The following is a 17,385-nucleotide window of genomic DNA, read 5'->3' as shown; positions in this document are numbered from 1 at the left end:
CACAAATGATCTTAAAATTTTGCGCAGCTGAATGCTCTTACTGTGGGTTCACGCCAGATGCGAGTTCAACGATTTGCGTGAGTAGATTACATACAAAGTCAATGCAAAGATGGGAACAGACGCATCCTCGCGTGGGGTGAAAATATTCAACTCAAGCGAAAAATTTGCATGACACAAAGTAAAATCTTGCAAGTAATCTAGAGCGAGTAACGCGATGCCCCGCGTTTGGTGTGTACGTAGCATTAGAACTCCGCCAAATTATCTGCTACAATGGTGAGTGGTACGAAAACATATATGTTGTCGTTTGCTTAAGTTTTTAATATTTCTAAATTCTAACATGGAAACTTTATTGACATCACTCGAGTTAAGGCAATTATTAGTGGACCTTTCAATTCACGGGTTTCATTCAAATATAGTTTTTCATGTAGACATAATATTTGTGTCTTTAAAGTTTTGTTTCAGTTTGCCATGCCTCCTGCGCGGCGATGTAAAAATAAGATATTTCAACTTTAAAATTCAAAGATCGTATCCTAAACTATCGAAATATTCCATATGGATTCATTTGGATTTACAGATGATTAACATTAAAATCAATGCATGGGAATAATTTATATAAATTTTTGAAATACCCTCCACTCTTAAATGTTGCATGTCCCTTATTGTAGATCAAGGCTTTACAGTTTAGTTCCTTTCACTTCGTTTTAATCATTAAATTCCGTCGTTTTAACTTTCATTCAGTAAAGCACATGTTCTGTAACATTACATGTGTGTTTAACACCACGAAACAATTTTGCTATATTTTAAATATTTTATGAAAAGATGACAAACTAGAAAATCGTTTCCTGAACCTATAGCTTGGGCACCACCTTTTTGCATCGGAATAGGTCTACATTTTAAAATATCAAAATAGGCTAACATATTTTGTTTAAAATGTATTCTAAAACCTTGCCTTCTCCTATAGGCCATCCACAGTTCATTCTTGTTCATTTTCTGTGTGCATAATTTTTGCATGTTTTTTATTACGTTTCCATTCTGAATAAACAAACAGCACAGTTTACATGCTTCGTCCTTGTTGCATTAGTTCAAGATCATTCTGAACAGATTTCTGTAGTTCAAACAACCCTGATTTGTAGTTGAGAACATCACAGCACACTATTAAAACATTCTCTGGTTTAAATTGGGCTCAGGCTCATAATTACAGTTAATCTGTTGGTCGGGCCGGGCTCGGACACAACGTGCAGGGGCTTTGGTACCCACTAAACATGAGACGTCTCCCCAACGTGCAGATCATGTCTATATTAGGTCGGTTGGTCCAGGCCCTTATCTGTATGTCTATACAACGTGCAGATCTGGTACAGTATCTGGACGTCTGACTATGACCCCTCTTGGACGTCAGGTAGACGTCCAAAAGGGGTTCGGGAAATCAAAACAAAAATTTTTATACAAATGTGGTCTATGAGTTCTGAGTCAAAAAACATAAACATCACGTGTATTTTTGAAGAATATTTTGTTAAGCTGTTAAAATAATGTAATCTTTATATATGAATGTGTGTTCAAAAACATAGCGCTGCTCATAGATAAAGTTCCACCTTAAATGCTCTCTCTCTCTCTCTCTCTCTCTCTCTCTCTTGCGCTCTCTCTCTCTTGCGCTCTCTCTCTCTCTCTCTCTCTCTCTCTCTCTCTCTTTAATTAACAGAGATGTATATGCTGACGTTTTATTGAAAATGTTTTGTCACCATAATGACGATCAGTGATTCCTTTAGTTGGGTAGTTTGACTCTTTGACTTTTCATAGTAGTGTTTGGTCTTTGTGAGAGTGTTTACTGAAGCATGTTATTTACTGCAAAGAAAATTTGTTATAAACAAAACTCACATGTGGATCTTACAACTTCACTGAACGTTTACCAACAGTAATACCACATATGTAAAGTCTATAAATTATTTTTGTAAACCATGTAGTATTGTCTCAATTTCTCAGTTGATTTGAGGTGTCACATCCAACTTATTGTTTAGGTTTATACCACCACTGGGAAGCATTTATATAAAATTAAAAGTCCAGATGTTATTGTCACATATGCAGACATCAAGAATCAGCCCATGAATCACAACAGTGGTGACACTCTCTGGACTCATGAGTTTTATAATACGCTGGTGCAATGCATTGCAACATTTAGAAAACTCACCATCATTGTGATTCATGAGCTGATTCTTGATGTCTGCATCTGTGTCAAAAATATCTAGACTTTAGATTTTTGATTACAGCCACGAGGTTCCATGTTTTGTTACAGTAGGCAGCAGTACGCACAGAAGTATGTTTATAGCAGCTCCAAACAAAACTGAGATAGAAGTTTACTTTTAAAAAAAATATAATATTTTATTTGTATTGTTAGTTCAGTTATATCATACCACCACTTCTGATCATCAATGTACTTAACGTGAAGCCACAAGTAAGTTGCATTGGTAACAAACACTTGGTACAATAATAATGTGTTTTCAAAAACACCATCATCAAGCACACACACTACAATATAAAAACAAAGAGTCAAACTACCCAACTAAAGGAAACACTGATCACCATGAGGGTGACAAAACATGTTCAATAAAACATCAGAATCTTGTAAATTCTTAAAAACAAGCCGTATAAATGACAAAAAATAGAGTGAATTTGGTTTGTTTAGTCAGTATGGGCCTACTTCAAAACAATGCTTTGTTAAAACAACTTTTTATAATGGTGATGACATTGTTTTAGAGAATGTACATTTAACAATTATCCAGCGAGAGCAAGTGTGGGAGGGAGAGTGAAGTTCACGTCACTTCACTTCAATTATTGAACGATAGAGAGAGAGAGAGAGAGAGAGAGAGAGAGAGAGAGAGAGAGAGATTGCAGACACAGATAGTTAAGGTGGAACTGGAATATTTGGGAATTATCTATAAGCAATATTTTTTGAACATTTATTCATATATAAAGATTATATATACACATCTGATGTCTAAAATGGCCACATTTTAAATAGTTTTAATTTGCGTGGAGGTCCCCTTGACATCAATATTGGATGTTCAGAACACGTCATAAAAAGACGTCATAAAAACTTTCATTCTGGCTCCTCATGGGACGTCGAAATGACGTCTTTTTAAGACGCATTGCTCAGTGGGTAGGGTCGGGATTGTTTTTTTGGGCCCAATCTAAACTCTAATACAGATGATGTTGATGCTGTAAAAGTTTTGAATATGCCAACCTGCAATACTGCAATATTGCCACAAGGAAACATGCATACGTTAAGGCCGGTGACACACTGGCTGCGTGGCGTTTCTGTTGCATGTCAGTTGCGTGGCGGCTGCGTCGCGTTTTCTGTGTCTGTACATACCAGAAGCCTGCCTGACGCAGCGCCGCCGCGCTGCTGTTGCTATTGGTGACGTATATTTTGCCTGGAAACGCTTCCAACACACTTGCGTCTCGCGTGAAAAATAGGCGTCGGTTCTATTTCTAGCAAGCACGCGTTTTCCGCGCGGCTCGAGCCGCGCCTGAGACGCGCGTCTCATGCAGGCAGTCTGCAAGCTCTAACCTGTTAACATGGAAGCCGAATTAAAAACGGACACACCACGCAGCTGAGACGCTTACGCCACGCATCCAGTGTGTCACCGGCCTAAGTCGGAACCTGACGTGGAGGTAAGTACTTTTCCACGTCAAAGACGAGTTTAAAAAATCTGAGCGTTGTAGTGGAATTGAGCGTACACATGGTTTAAGATCAAATCTGTGCATAAAAACGCTTTATAAATGAGGCCCCTGACTCAACTAATCACATTCCCTGAGCATGCCCATGCACTCCAAAGGCAGCATTTTAGAGATTTTGGATGCAGCCCATGTAGCCCAAGGACTGCACCTGTTTATTATTATTTTGTCATTAAGGACTCAATATAGGCTGCATCCGGAAGGTCTAAAATGCTGCCTTCTGTCAGTTATCACAAAATCTCTAGGGCTTTTCACACTTGAAATATTTAACCCCCGGTTTTCTAAACCCCAAGTTAACGGGTTTCATAACCCTGGGTTAATTTCATGGATAACCCAGCTTCTAAAATACAAGTGTGAAACGCTCCTTAAAGGGGACATATTATGTTTAAGTGCTATAATTGTGTCCCCAGTGCTTCTATCAACCTAGAAAATGTTAAAAAGATCAACCCAATAACTTAGTTTTGGTAAACCATTTTCTGCAAGCATGTGAAAAATAGGTCATTGTAATTTGGCCCTTATTGTGATGTCAGAATAAGGTAATACCGCCCACTTTATCTGCACTATCCAACCACAGCACAACCATTTAGTATGGAGAGAAAGAGAGAGATAAAATATTTCACAGCACAATTGAGTTTCAATTGCAACAAACCACCATCATTGTGATCAGTGGTTGCACTTCATCCGCTCATTTGCATTTTAAATGACACACCCAAAACGGCACACTTTTGCTCAGACCTATTTTAGACTTAGTTTATATCTTAAAAAAAAATCTCATAATATGTCCCCTTTAACCTAGGGTTGAAAGCAGGGTTTAGAATGAAGATAACCCATGATTACGTGCAGTTTGAAAAGCCCTTCTTTTTCACACTGCACTTAAATATGGGTTATCTTTATAACCCTGTTAATTCAATTCAATTTCAATTCAATTCAATATTATTTATATAGCGCTTTTCACAATACTTAATTGTTTCAAAGCAGCTTTACATTAATAGAAGCAGTAAAAGCACAGAAAAACGACAGATAGCACAACATAATACACAATAGCATAAGCAGTCAAATTTGCTGCGGCTATGACTCAACATTATGAGCGAGCGTATTACTAATGTAACATCTAGAAGAAGAAGCTAAATTAAGCCCAAGCAGGCTACCTCCCCGGGGTAAAAAACCCCCTACCCACTGAGCAATGCGTCTTAAAAAGACGTCATTTCGACGTCCCATGAGGAGCCAGAATGAAAGTTTTTATGACGTCTTTTTATGACGTGTTCTGAACATCCAATATTGATGTCAAGGGGACCTCCACGCAAATTAAAACTATTTAAAATGTGGCCATTTTAGACATCAGATGTGTATATATAATCTTTATATATGAATAAATGTTCAAAAAATATTGCTTATAGATAATTCCCAAATATTCCAGTTCCACCTTAACTATCTGTGTCTGCAATCTCTCTCTCTCTCTCTCTCTCTCTCTCTCTCTCTCTCTCTCTCTCTCTCTCTCTCTCTCTCTCTCTCTCTATCGTTCAATAATTGAAGTGAAGTGACGTGAACTTCACTCTCCCTCCCACACTTGCTCTCGCTGGATAATTGTTAAATGTACATTCTCTAAAACAAAACAATGTCATCACCATTATAAAAAGTTGTTTTAACAAAGCATTGTTTTGAAGTAGGCCCATACTGACTAAACAAACCAAATTCACTCTATTTTTTGTCATTTATACGGCTTGTTTTTAAGAATTTACAAGATTCTGATGTTTTATTGAACATGTTTTGTCACCATCATGGTGATCAGTGTTTCCTTTAGTTGGGTAGTTTGACTCTTTGTTTTTATATTGTAGTGTGTGTGCTTGATGATGGTGTTTTTGAAAACACATTATTATTGTACCAAGTGTTTGTTACCAATGCAACTTACTTGTGGCTTCACGTTAAGTACATTGATGATCAGAAGTGGTGGTATGATATAACTGAACTAACAATACAAATAAAATATTATATTTTTTTTAAAAGTAAACTTCTATCTCAGTTTTGTTTGGAGCTGCTATAAACATACTTCTGTGCGTACTGCTGCCTACTGTAACAAAACATGGAACCTCGTGGCTGTAATCAAAAATCTAAAGTCCAGAATTTTTTGACACAGATGCAGACATCAAGAATCAGCTCATGAATCACAATGATGGTGAGTTTTCTAAATGTTGCAATGCATTGCACCAGCGTATTATAAAACTCATGAGTCCAGAGAGTGTCACCACTGTTGTGATTCATGGGCTGATTCTTGATGTCTGCATATGTGACAATAACATCTGGACTTTTAATTTTATATAAATGCTTCCCAGTGGTGGTATAAACCTAAACAATAAGTTGGATGTGACACCTCAAATCAACTGAGAAATTGAGACAATACTACATGGTTTACAAAAATAATTTATAGACTTTACATATGTGGTATTACTGTTGGTAAACGTTCAGTGAAGTTGTAAGATCCACATGTGAGTTTTGTTTATAACAAATTTTCTTTGCAGTAAATAACATGCTTCAGTAAACACTCTCACAAAGACCAAACACTACTATGAAAAGTCAAAGAGTCAAACTACCCAACTAAAGGAATCACTGATCGTCATTATGGTGACAAAACATTTTCAATAAAACGTCAGCATATACATCTCTGTTAATTAAAGAGAGAGAGAGAGAGAGAGAGAGAGAGAGAGCGCAAGAGAGAGAGAGCGCAAGAGAGAGAGAGAGAGAGAGAGAGAGAGAGAGAGAGAGAGAGAGCATTTAAGGTGGAACTTTATCTATGAGCAGTGCTATGTTTTTGAACACACATTCATATATAAAGATTACATTATTTTAACAGCTTAACAAAATATTCTTCAAAAATGTGACCAGTCACGGAAAGTAGGGACACAAGTCGGATCTGGGACATTTTGAGTTATTCACAGATCCTGAAAGTGCAGATTCTAAGCTTTTCAACGATGTGTAACACATGGAAATCTGATAAGATTTGGAGAAGTTGTGGCCATTTGAAGGTAGGCACTCCAAAATTCTTAATGCTGAGAAAACGGCTTTTAAAGTTTGTGCCTTTTCACCTCTCTCAGCTGCTGGGAGGGACAATAGGGCTCATTTACATCTCATTGAGATAAGCCATACCCTCTGTAAAGATCCCCCATGTAAATTTTGACCAATACCTTTTACTTTTAATTCACTGTAAAAGTTTGTGGTTAGACCTGGTTTAAGTCTGATTAAAAAAAACGTAAAAATATTTTAAGTTGTGACTTATAATGCACATTTAACGGCTACACATACTTCATACGTGAGCTAAGTCATTAACATCAGTCAATTCAGGCATTATTCAAATAGCAGATGCTCACATTGCCATCTAAAAGCTCATTATAGTAATGGGGGCAATCAAAACCAAGTCCTGACCTAACAATAACTTCGGGTTTTGGCAATCGAAACCACAGTCCTAAGCTATCTAATAACAATAAGGGTTTTGGCAATCGAAACCACAGTCCTGAGTTAACAATAACTTTGGGTTTTGGCAATCGAAACCTGAGCTAGCTAATAACAATTGCACTAAATGTTTAGGGCTACGTGTACGTGTTCTTACAATGAACAAAAAACAACAAACTTTAATGTTTATGGAAACTCACCCCATAAGAAACAGAAAACTGTTCTTGCAGATCTTGTTCCCTCCAATGAAATAAGTTGTTCGGGGCTCGGGCACACCTCTCTTTGTCGGTGTCTTTGTGGATGTTATCATTTCCGAAGTTTGCACTGTGATTTCAATGATATCAGATTGAGCCTGTCAGAGTGCTGCTTAAGTAGCCACGCTGTTCCCTTGGGGGGCGGGTCCATGTAAATAAACACAGACAATGACGCCCCCCCCCCCCCGCGCTGCACGCTAGAATCTCAGGAAAAACAACCCGTTTTCAACAGCAAAATGTAGCACTGTATATAATATTACACTTTAATGAAACCAATCGCTCGCTCGTTCCTCCAGCAGCCAATGACTTCATTGAAAATATTGATAGACATAACATGTAGCCAATTATATAACGTATTCAACAATGTCTGTGTGACTTTTTAGGTGCGTTCCATTCGACAGGGTCCCTGCGGAGTGTTCACTGCTCCCTACTCCCTGAGCACGGTATATCAGTTGAAGTGGACTTCACGGACAATAACCGCTCATTTGGAACGGCCTGCAAACGTCATCAAAGAAGTCAACGACGGGGTCGCGCAGATTGATATAACATAAATTTATATAGGACTAAATTTCATATTTTAATTTTTATTTACTATCACATTTAAAATATGTACACTATACAATAAAAAAACATTGAGTACTACGTAATGAAAAACGTATGTTTATTATACACTTTAATTGACTACTGCTGCTATTACTTGACTATTAACAGAATTGAAGCCCTGCTGTAACTGTCATGCAAATATGAAAGTAAACTTTTATTTGGTTAATTATGTGTATATATGTGTTTTTAAACGATTGTCATATAATTGCATAGCGGTCTGACCGTTCTGACTGGTGATCACGTGATGCGCGCAATGACAGTTGGGTGATTATCGCTCTCCACTTCCTGTGAAGTGATGTATCGATGTTCCCTGATTCCCTATGCCGTGCGCAGTGCCCTTCGAACTGAACATGTTCGCTCCCTTCGGATTGGAATCTCACTTAAGATGGCGGAATACCCTGTGAAGTCCACTTCGCAGTCCACTTACGGTCGAATGGAACGCACCTTCAGTGTATGTGTTAGTCTTCATGTTGTGATGCAAGAACTGACGTCAAAGTACCGCGAGAGCGAGTCGAATTAAACTACTCCATAAGATTTCTTAAAGAGCTCTCGAGGTACTTTGACGTCATCCGACTGCGGCGCCGCATAAAGTCAGTGACGCGGAACTACAGTCACGTGACTTCACGCTCGAACCGAAAGGGAAAACAATGCTGAATAAAGTTGTAATTCTTGCTATTTTTGGACCAAACTGTATTCTCGATGCTTTAACACATTCTTACTGACCCACTGATGTCACATGGACTACGTTGATGATGTTTTTATTACCTTTCTGGACATGGAAACCGTACATAGATTTTAAATGGAGGAGACATAAAGCTCTCGGACTAAATCACGTTAAAACATCTTAAACTGTGTTCCGAAGATGAACGGAGGTCTTTTGAGTTTAGAACGACATAAGGGTAAGTCATTACTTACATTATTTTCATTTTTGGGCAAACTATCCTTATTTAGTAGTCACGCTGTTCCCTTTGCGGGCGGGAGCGAAAACCAAGCTGCTTATACAGTATGTAAATACACACAGACAATGACGCCCCCCGCTGCACGCTAGAATCTCCGGAAAAACAAGCCTATTTCAACCGAAAAATTTACGCTTTTAAATATACAAAAACTGCTATCTCAAACATAGAGAGGCTTCTTCGTGATCTCAACTAACAGATTCTGCAATAAAACGAAAATCACAAATTTTGAAAACAAACACTTTGTTGCTCATTATCTCGAAACTTGCGCTGCCGACTTGTGTCCCTAGTTTCCGTGACTGGTCACAAATACACGTGATGTTTATGTTTTTTGACTCAGAACTCATAGACCACATTTGTATAAAAATTTTTGTTTTGATTTCCCGAACCCCTTTTGGACGTCTACCTGACGTCCAAGAGGGGTCATAGTCAGACGTCCAGATACTGTACCAGATCTGCACGTTGTATTCACCTTATTCCGCCACGCCCCTTTTTAATTCTTCGCTCTTCCGCATTTTGTCAACCGACTTCCGCTGCTAATATGGCACAGTGCATTCGGTGGTTAGTTTGGGGGTTAGAAGATTGTTTGTAGTTCACTATAACTTTAGCCAAATGACAAATATCGCTACTGCTGTTAATGTTATAAATTAGGAGCACGGAGAAAACTTCATAAGACGCTCGGATAGTCTTATATCGTCCCATCAATCGTCTCGTGGTTAGACGATATGAAGCCGCCGCGGCAAGTAACTTATGGGACATATTACCTCGTCCTGTCAGGAGTTGATGGAGCAGCATTGAAAATTATTAAAGTACTTATGCCTACCAATATTTACACAGTGATTTCGTCTTTTTTAAAGCAAATGTGCACCTTAGCCAGTCCAATAACTATTTCGTTTTTATGTGGTACCATGATAGAATTCATTTGCAAACTTGCCAACACTTATTCCTTCAAATCAGGAGACTTAAATCCTTTTAAGTGGAATCTACAAAGCTCACATATGGTTTAAGAAATTCCTTACAGATAATATCTGATCACACTGTAAAGGTTTATATAACTGCATGGCAGGTTACATCTGATCACATAGTAAATGTTTAATATAACTGCACAACATCTGATCACATTGTAAAGGTTTAATATAAATGCACAACATCTGATCACATTGTAAAGGTTTAATATAAATGCACAACATCTGATCACACTGTGAATGTTTAATATAACTGCACAACATCTGATCACATTGTAAAGGTTTAATATAAATACACAACATCTGATCACACTGTAAATGTTTAATATCACTGCATGACATCTGATCACATATGAAGGTTTAATGTAACTTTACAAAGGGTAAAGCAAGACCACCCTGCAATAAATTAAGACACAGCTTTATCGGAGTCATCAGGAGCTGATCCCAAGTGTTTATCTGAAAGCTGTTGGTGTATGTACTGGTAAAGTGCTTGGCGACTGTGTAATGGATGCAACATCAACCCTGTGTAAAGCTGACACAAAGATGGTTGTTTCTCAGCAGAGATATGTACATTTGTGCCAGCTCAACACATAGGAGCAGTTTCTCGGACAGGGTTTACAGGACTAGGATTTAATTATATTAGGACATTTTAGTTTTTACAAACAAACCTTACAAAAAACAAGACTGGTGCGCATCTTGTGACAAAACAATGGCACTCATATATGTTGAGGTATGTCAGTAAAAGGTGTTTTTAAATTATTGTAGCTCAAATATGCATTTTAGCCTGGGACCAGCATAAGCCCTGTCAGGGAAACTGCACCATTGTTTTCCCATATCAGATGTAGGTTGCTTCAGGTTGAGTTGTGATTTTAAAGTGTAGTTGTGGTCAGAGACGGATGGATCCTCCCATTGTGTTTCTGCATCACAGTTTAGGAACATGTTGATTGTATCATCCTCACAGTTGTCCTCTGCTTCACTACACATCAATGCATCTGTGAAAACAATATAACCATAAACATTTTTATGTTAGCATTTAAAAGAAACTTGCATCATGAGAATTAATATTTAATGGCACCCATACTTAAACAGAACAGTGTGTAAGAGAGAGATGCATTAAACAGAGACAGTAACATTATACACACAACCTTTAACTTCAGTGTTAAACAATACGTTGTTTAATAGGTCATTATCAATATCTGAATGAGAAATGAACTGACATTCTAGCATCTGAAATCTCAGTAACTTGTAGGAATCACGTGGGCTAAGAATGCAATGTACTATAATATCTCGTTGTACTATCGTAAATATAAAAATATAGGTGGACAATTAAAACCATTCAAATAGTTGCATTTTATAAACTAACGTTACTGATCTTAAGTGTATTTGTAGAACGGACTTCACAAATCTTTAGGCGAACGAGCACAAAGTTAGCTACGATAGCTTACCTGAAACTGGCCACCTTTTCAACACCCGGCGTGGTTTAAAGTTTCCGGAACATCGTAGTCGAACCAATACTTGGGATAAGGGTGTTCCTCAGTTTGCTTAAAATTGGTAAGAAAGAAACATAAAGGCGCTCGAGTGAGCTTTTTAAGCTTAACGCGTCGCCTTCAGTCACTGCCTCAGCTGCTCATCGTCTATGCGGCCGGAAGAACGTTGACAAAATGAGCGAAATGGCGCCGCCCTTGTTGTCGTGAAAAATAAGGTGAATAGACATACAGATAAGGGCCTGGACCAACCGACCTAATATAGACATGATCTGCACGTTGGGGAGACGTCTCATGTTTAGTGGGTAGGAGAAAAAAAAACAAAAACCCCGGGTTGTTTAGCCGAGGAAATAATAAAAAAAGTCCTAGGAGGGAAAAACCCTTGGGAGATATATATGTATATACAAACACATATAAACGGATAAGGAGATTAAGCGGAGATTAAGCGGGTCCTGCAGGTGATCGTTGGTCAGGCATCAGCTGGGCATCACGTTGAAGGATTCACACTTGTAATTTAAAAGCTTGGTTATCCATAAAATTAGCCCAGGGTTATAAAACTCACCCAGAAGCAGCCCAAATATAAAGAATCTGAGTATGGATCTCAATAATGGTGACCATAAAATGAAAAGCTTCATGCTGCAATGCATTCTGGGTATCAACAAATCTTATCCAGAACTCCCAGAATGCACTGCGGCATGAAGCTTTTCATTTTATGGTCACCATTATTGAGATTCATACTCAGATTCTTTATATTTGGGTGTCTAAATTGGACAGCAGTTAATTTTGAACTATACAGTATTTCAACTTTCTTTAAACAATAAACTGATGTGAGAGTGCCAGATGTCATACTTCACTATCACACTACTGACAGAAAAAATATTTTTGGTAAGCAAACTAAAATAGCATATCAGTTTTTTTACATGACAATCAACACTATATCCTAACCACCACCACCACCATAGAATCACACTGGACACTTGGGTCTCTTTCGTTGCCATAACAAACAGGTTTTAAACACCAAGTTACAGCAACCAGAAAACAACAAGTCAAAAACAGCAAATAGTCCAACTAAAACTACCACTGATCACAATAATGGTGACTTTTAATGAAACAGCCAACATCTAGACCTAAGTTAATAAATAACTCTACAAGTAAGATGAAAATGCCTCAGTGTTACTTTTTTAACACCCTGTAGTGTGGATCTATATAAACATTAAGCAGTGTTAATGTTAATTTAACACTGGGGATTTTGCAGTCTACATTAGCTCCACCAAGAAATGTTGATTTATTTTTTGTAGTTATTGTGGTTCTGCTGGTATTTTGTCTTTATTCTCTTCTTGTTTATCTTTCTTTAGTGATTCTGTTTATTAACAGCAGGTGTTTATCATTAATGGTCAATCATCACTTCGTCCATCTCTTCATTATCTAATTAACTTCATCACTTCTTCAACCCAACCACACCCATACTTGACTTTGGTTTAGTCCACATTGACTTTAGTTTCTACAGAAGGTTCATGTGGGCTAAGTCAGATGGGGCCAGCATGAAACCCCGGTGCAAGACCAGCTTGGGCTCATATTGCAAGCCCATATGGGGCCCACATTTGCCCCACCAAGCACTGCTGGCTGGGAGGGTTACCCCCCCATTGCGGTGCCAAATGCATGCAATGTGAAACAACAGTTGACATTGCTTTTTTTCCAATCATGACTGTTGACATAGAAAATATGCAAATAAAAAAATGTTAACCTAGGGTTTAGGAATTCTTTCTTTCTTTTTACACCAATCTAGCATCTATGGCTACATTCATGGCGAGAACAGGTTAATCCATAAACAGTTGATCCAGACAAGTTAATCCATACACAGGTCGGGGGAGGGGCAATTTGATATCTTTTTGATATGTTTTTAGCCTGTAGGAGGAAACCAGAGTACGGTTCAGGAATTCACAGTGTGGAACATCAGATTATAAATATCCAGGTTATCTCCTAACCCCTCATTAAGTATGAACAGTGTGAAACGTGAAACAGATAACCCAAGATTCCATTTATCAGTACCGATCTATTAGCCTGGCTCCGCTCTCCGATGTGCTTCCACTTAATTTTAATTTCGCTTCAGTACTACATCTGGGTCTGCTCTGTAGAGTTTCGTTTTCTCCTGCAAAATCTGCAGGTCCAATCAGAGAACAGATGGGGGTGCAGCGTGGCCAGACTCTCTGTACAAATGAAATGAATCTACGAGAGTCTGGTTGGACCAGGCTACCAATCTATGGGTCCTATCTGTAAATCCCCTATACAGGTACATAATAAAATGCATTATAAGGATTTACACCATGGGCCTGCTTGAATGCTTTATTCTGATTGGTTGAGAAAAATTTTGTTAAATAAAGCCTGCTTTTAAATTCACATTTTGTCTCATTCTAAGTTTGTGCATGGGTCATTAAACAAATAAACACAACTATATCTTCTCATTGGACGGGGTTTGATCGCTTTGAAAACCAAAAAGGGTGTTGGACTTCATCCAGTGATACACATACCCTTGTGTGTAAGACATCAAAGTATCACAAGATCATTCGCATCTGTGTTCTTGAATCATGCTGCGATGTTGTATGCTTAACAGTGGCGACCTGCATCTGGTGACTTCTTTTTCGAGGGCACACAATAGGGTATATGTCGAATGTCGTGTGACCAAACCAGAAAACTGGGTTGATTGCTTCTGGTTGCTGCCAGGTATTATTATTTGTGTAATGTTCTTTTTTATTCTAATATCTGAATGTATGTGAAAAGAAAATGCCTTTGTCAAAAGCTATAACGTATAAAGAAAAAGTTAGTACATTTTCTTTTACTTAGGTTTAAAATATTAACAAGCATAGAAATTGGTTATTCTCGTCTTTAATAGCTCCTGAAGGCTTTATGTATGAAAACAGCACCATTGTTGTCATGTTGTGTATTGACCACCAGTTGTGTGATTGCAGTACCAGTTTTAGCCACAAGTTTTGGGATTGCAGTACCAGTTTTGGCCACAATCCTACATACTGTTCCTTTAAATACCTACTCAATGACAGTTAAAATAGTATATAGTATGAATATGGATAGTAATGAATTCGGATATACTACATACGCCATATTGATACATCACGTGACATACGTCGTCATAACAACAAGTTAGTTGATAACTGGAATGACGTTACATACTACTTGCCTTATCTACTGTTTTTCGTCTATAGTATGAAAGTAGGCGGTTTCAGACTAAATGTACATGTCGTGACAAGCTTCTCATAGGGCACAACTTACTTCCCCATTTCTGTTAACCTGAGGCTGTCTCAGTTTAACAGAAATGGGGAAGTAAGTTGTGCCCAATGAGAAGCTTGTCACGACACGTTTATTTAGCCTGTCGTGTGTGGTTCCTCATTCAAAATTTGTTTGGTGGGTCAACTGAAACTATGTGCATCATTTCTTGTCAAAATAAGTGTCTGCTGCACATGCATCTAAAGGGTTTATGATAAAAGAGACACTCGCGTTTACCAGATACTCGCTTAATCTCATGCGTAATCAGAGTGTACCATACGAAACAAAAATATATTGCAGTATATTGGAAAATATAATGTAATATATTAGACAACATATTCCCATATATGGGATTTAATATTTATATTTTCCAATATATTCCAATATATTTCAAGTAATATATTGGTAATTTTTTATTTATTTTTAAGGGTAGTGTTAATGTCTTGTGAGTATTTTGTGAACGTGAGCATCTCTTATCATAATTGGTTTTGACACGTGTGCAACAGACACTTATTTTGACAAAACACATGTTTTGAAAACACGAGCAAACCCACTCCGAACACATATTGTGAATTCCCAACCCTCCAAAGAGCAGTCACCAGCCGCCACTAATGGTCTGTGTAATTATAGTGCCGCCACTATAATTGTGTACCCTTGGTATATTGACAACATGGCAACATTTTTTGCAACATCTTGTTCATGAACAATGACACATGGACTTGCCATTTTGATGGGACTGACATGTTCACTGATCTAAAAATTTACTTTTGAGTGAGGATTTTTACCCCATTTTTACAGTACTGTACCCTGCATCTCACAAACTTGTCATTTGTTTCTGTGATACTGTAAAACTGTAAAGCAGTCAGTACTGTTAACAAAATGAAAGCACAATGTTCAGGGTCATACAATACAGGCACGTGCACACATAGACATCAAAGGGGGCTTGAGCACCTGCCCTTTTTATTCCTGGAGAGAAAGTGCCCTTTTTTTCTGGGGTGCTTTTTAAAAAAAATATATAATATGACCTTTATTCATATAACAACTGATGTCTGTCTGTTTCTTTTGTTTTTACTTGTTGCTTATTTAATTTAACATGAATTTATTCAGAAATCATTTAAATGAGATTTAAACTCTTATATAAAGAAAAATAGCGCTATTTGTGGCACACAAACGGTTAACAGATGAGTCCCGCCTCCAAAATTCAAATCGCTAATATGATTGGCTTTACCTTTCCTTAGTCCCGCCTCTGTAACTTTCTTCGCGTTATGATTGGTCTGTCTACACTCGTGCTGCATCATTTGCGCTTCAAGCGCCATGCCCCAAAGCGAGACGCGATCATGTGCATGATTGTGAAGGCAGCTACCGGTAAGTGTGTGAGGAAGAAAGCATTCTTACCATATTAACAGTTTTATGCATAAAATATGGGACACGTTGTTACACATAACGATTCAGGGACATTGTTTTCCACGACAATCCCATATTAACCTGAAGAGCTGCAAACTTGTAACAGTGTAGTGTATGTAGTTTAAACAGACTGCTCAGAAAATAATAAAACACAAACAATAAAATAATTGCTAACTGCAGTAGTAAGCTTTTTTTTGCGTTTTTTGTAATGGCTGTTAAAAAAGTATAATGTGTTATACTGGAGTGCTGGAGTAGATTGGGAAGAAATCTGATGGTTCAGTATTTTACTTGCCCAGTCTGAATTTTCCCTGACATCACAAAAAAGTAAAATATAAAATACAAATAAAATAGGACTAATCTATATTTGTTGTTTCTGACATGTGTAACCCTAATAAATATGAAACCTAAGATTAAAGGTGCCATAGGATGTGTTGCCATAATATGTAAAATTGTTCTTTGACAATTACATAGAAGGTATGTTGCTTTATTAAGTGCAAAAATTATCCAGAAACGTTTTTACATGTCTATTTACAACCCTAGAATTTGTCATTTTAATTAAATGGTCTATTTTTGCCCTATTTGAAAGGGTCATGAATAATAATGTTGAGCTCTGCTCTGATTGCTCTGCTCTGATGCTCATGCCAGAAGCTCACATTCGTAAACAGACCTTATATTTTGAGCCCTTATCAGACAAAAATACATTTTGAGTAAGAACTAATCAGCTTAACGCTAGCATATGATATAGCATTTATTGGCATGTAGCGCTAACTCGGCAGTCACAACTTTTTTTTTAGCATTTTAACAAATTTGTAATTAATGTGTAATTTAATGTTTTCAAAACATGCACATTGTGTAATGGCTTCCTTTGCTGCTCTATAAACCTAGACTACTAAGGAGACCATGGTGTCTGTGTGAACAACTGATTATTTTGTAGACATCTTTTGAAAATTAAACAATTGCTTGAGTTTGAGGAAGATAAAATTAATTAACTTTTTTAATATGTTTTAAAAAGGAAGTCAGAATTGCGTTAATATATATACTTTTTGTTTAAAAAAAAAAATATATATACATAATTATGAGAAGTGCCCTTTATTTCACTTGAGCCCCTGCCCCTCAAAATGTCTGTGCACGTCCCTGATACAATATGTTTATTGTTCAGTATACAGTCTAAAATGCACTGTACTTCTGTATACAACAGTGAACTGGCTTATATTGGTTGTTTCACATCATTTAAAACAGGTTAAATCCATTTTGAGTGGTTGTGTTT

General features: G+C 37.5%; 1 long non-coding RNA gene across 1 annotated transcript; it reads right to left on the bottom strand.

Moving 5' to 3' along the window:
- Window positions 1–10,180: 10,180 nt before the first annotated feature.
- Window positions 10,181–11,665, bottom strand: LOC141362985 (uncharacterized). Its single transcript, XR_012368510.1, has 2 exons — window positions 11,397–11,665; window positions 10,181–10,943 (listed from the first exon to the last, which is right to left on the bottom strand). It is a non-coding gene; the product is annotated as an uncharacterized lncRNA (long non-coding RNA).
- Window positions 11,666–17,385: the final 5,720 nt, after the last annotated feature.

This window comes from Misgurnus anguillicaudatus, unplaced genomic scaffold (assembly GCF_027580225.2).
Source record: "Misgurnus anguillicaudatus unplaced genomic scaffold, ASM2758022v2 HiC_scaffold_31, whole genome shotgun sequence".
In the NCBI taxonomy this organism is placed as follows: Eukaryota; Metazoa; Chordata; class Actinopteri; order Cypriniformes; family Cobitidae; genus Misgurnus; species Misgurnus anguillicaudatus.
Note: the sequence above shows the minus strand (reverse complement) of the source record. Positions and strands in the feature narration are given on the sequence as shown.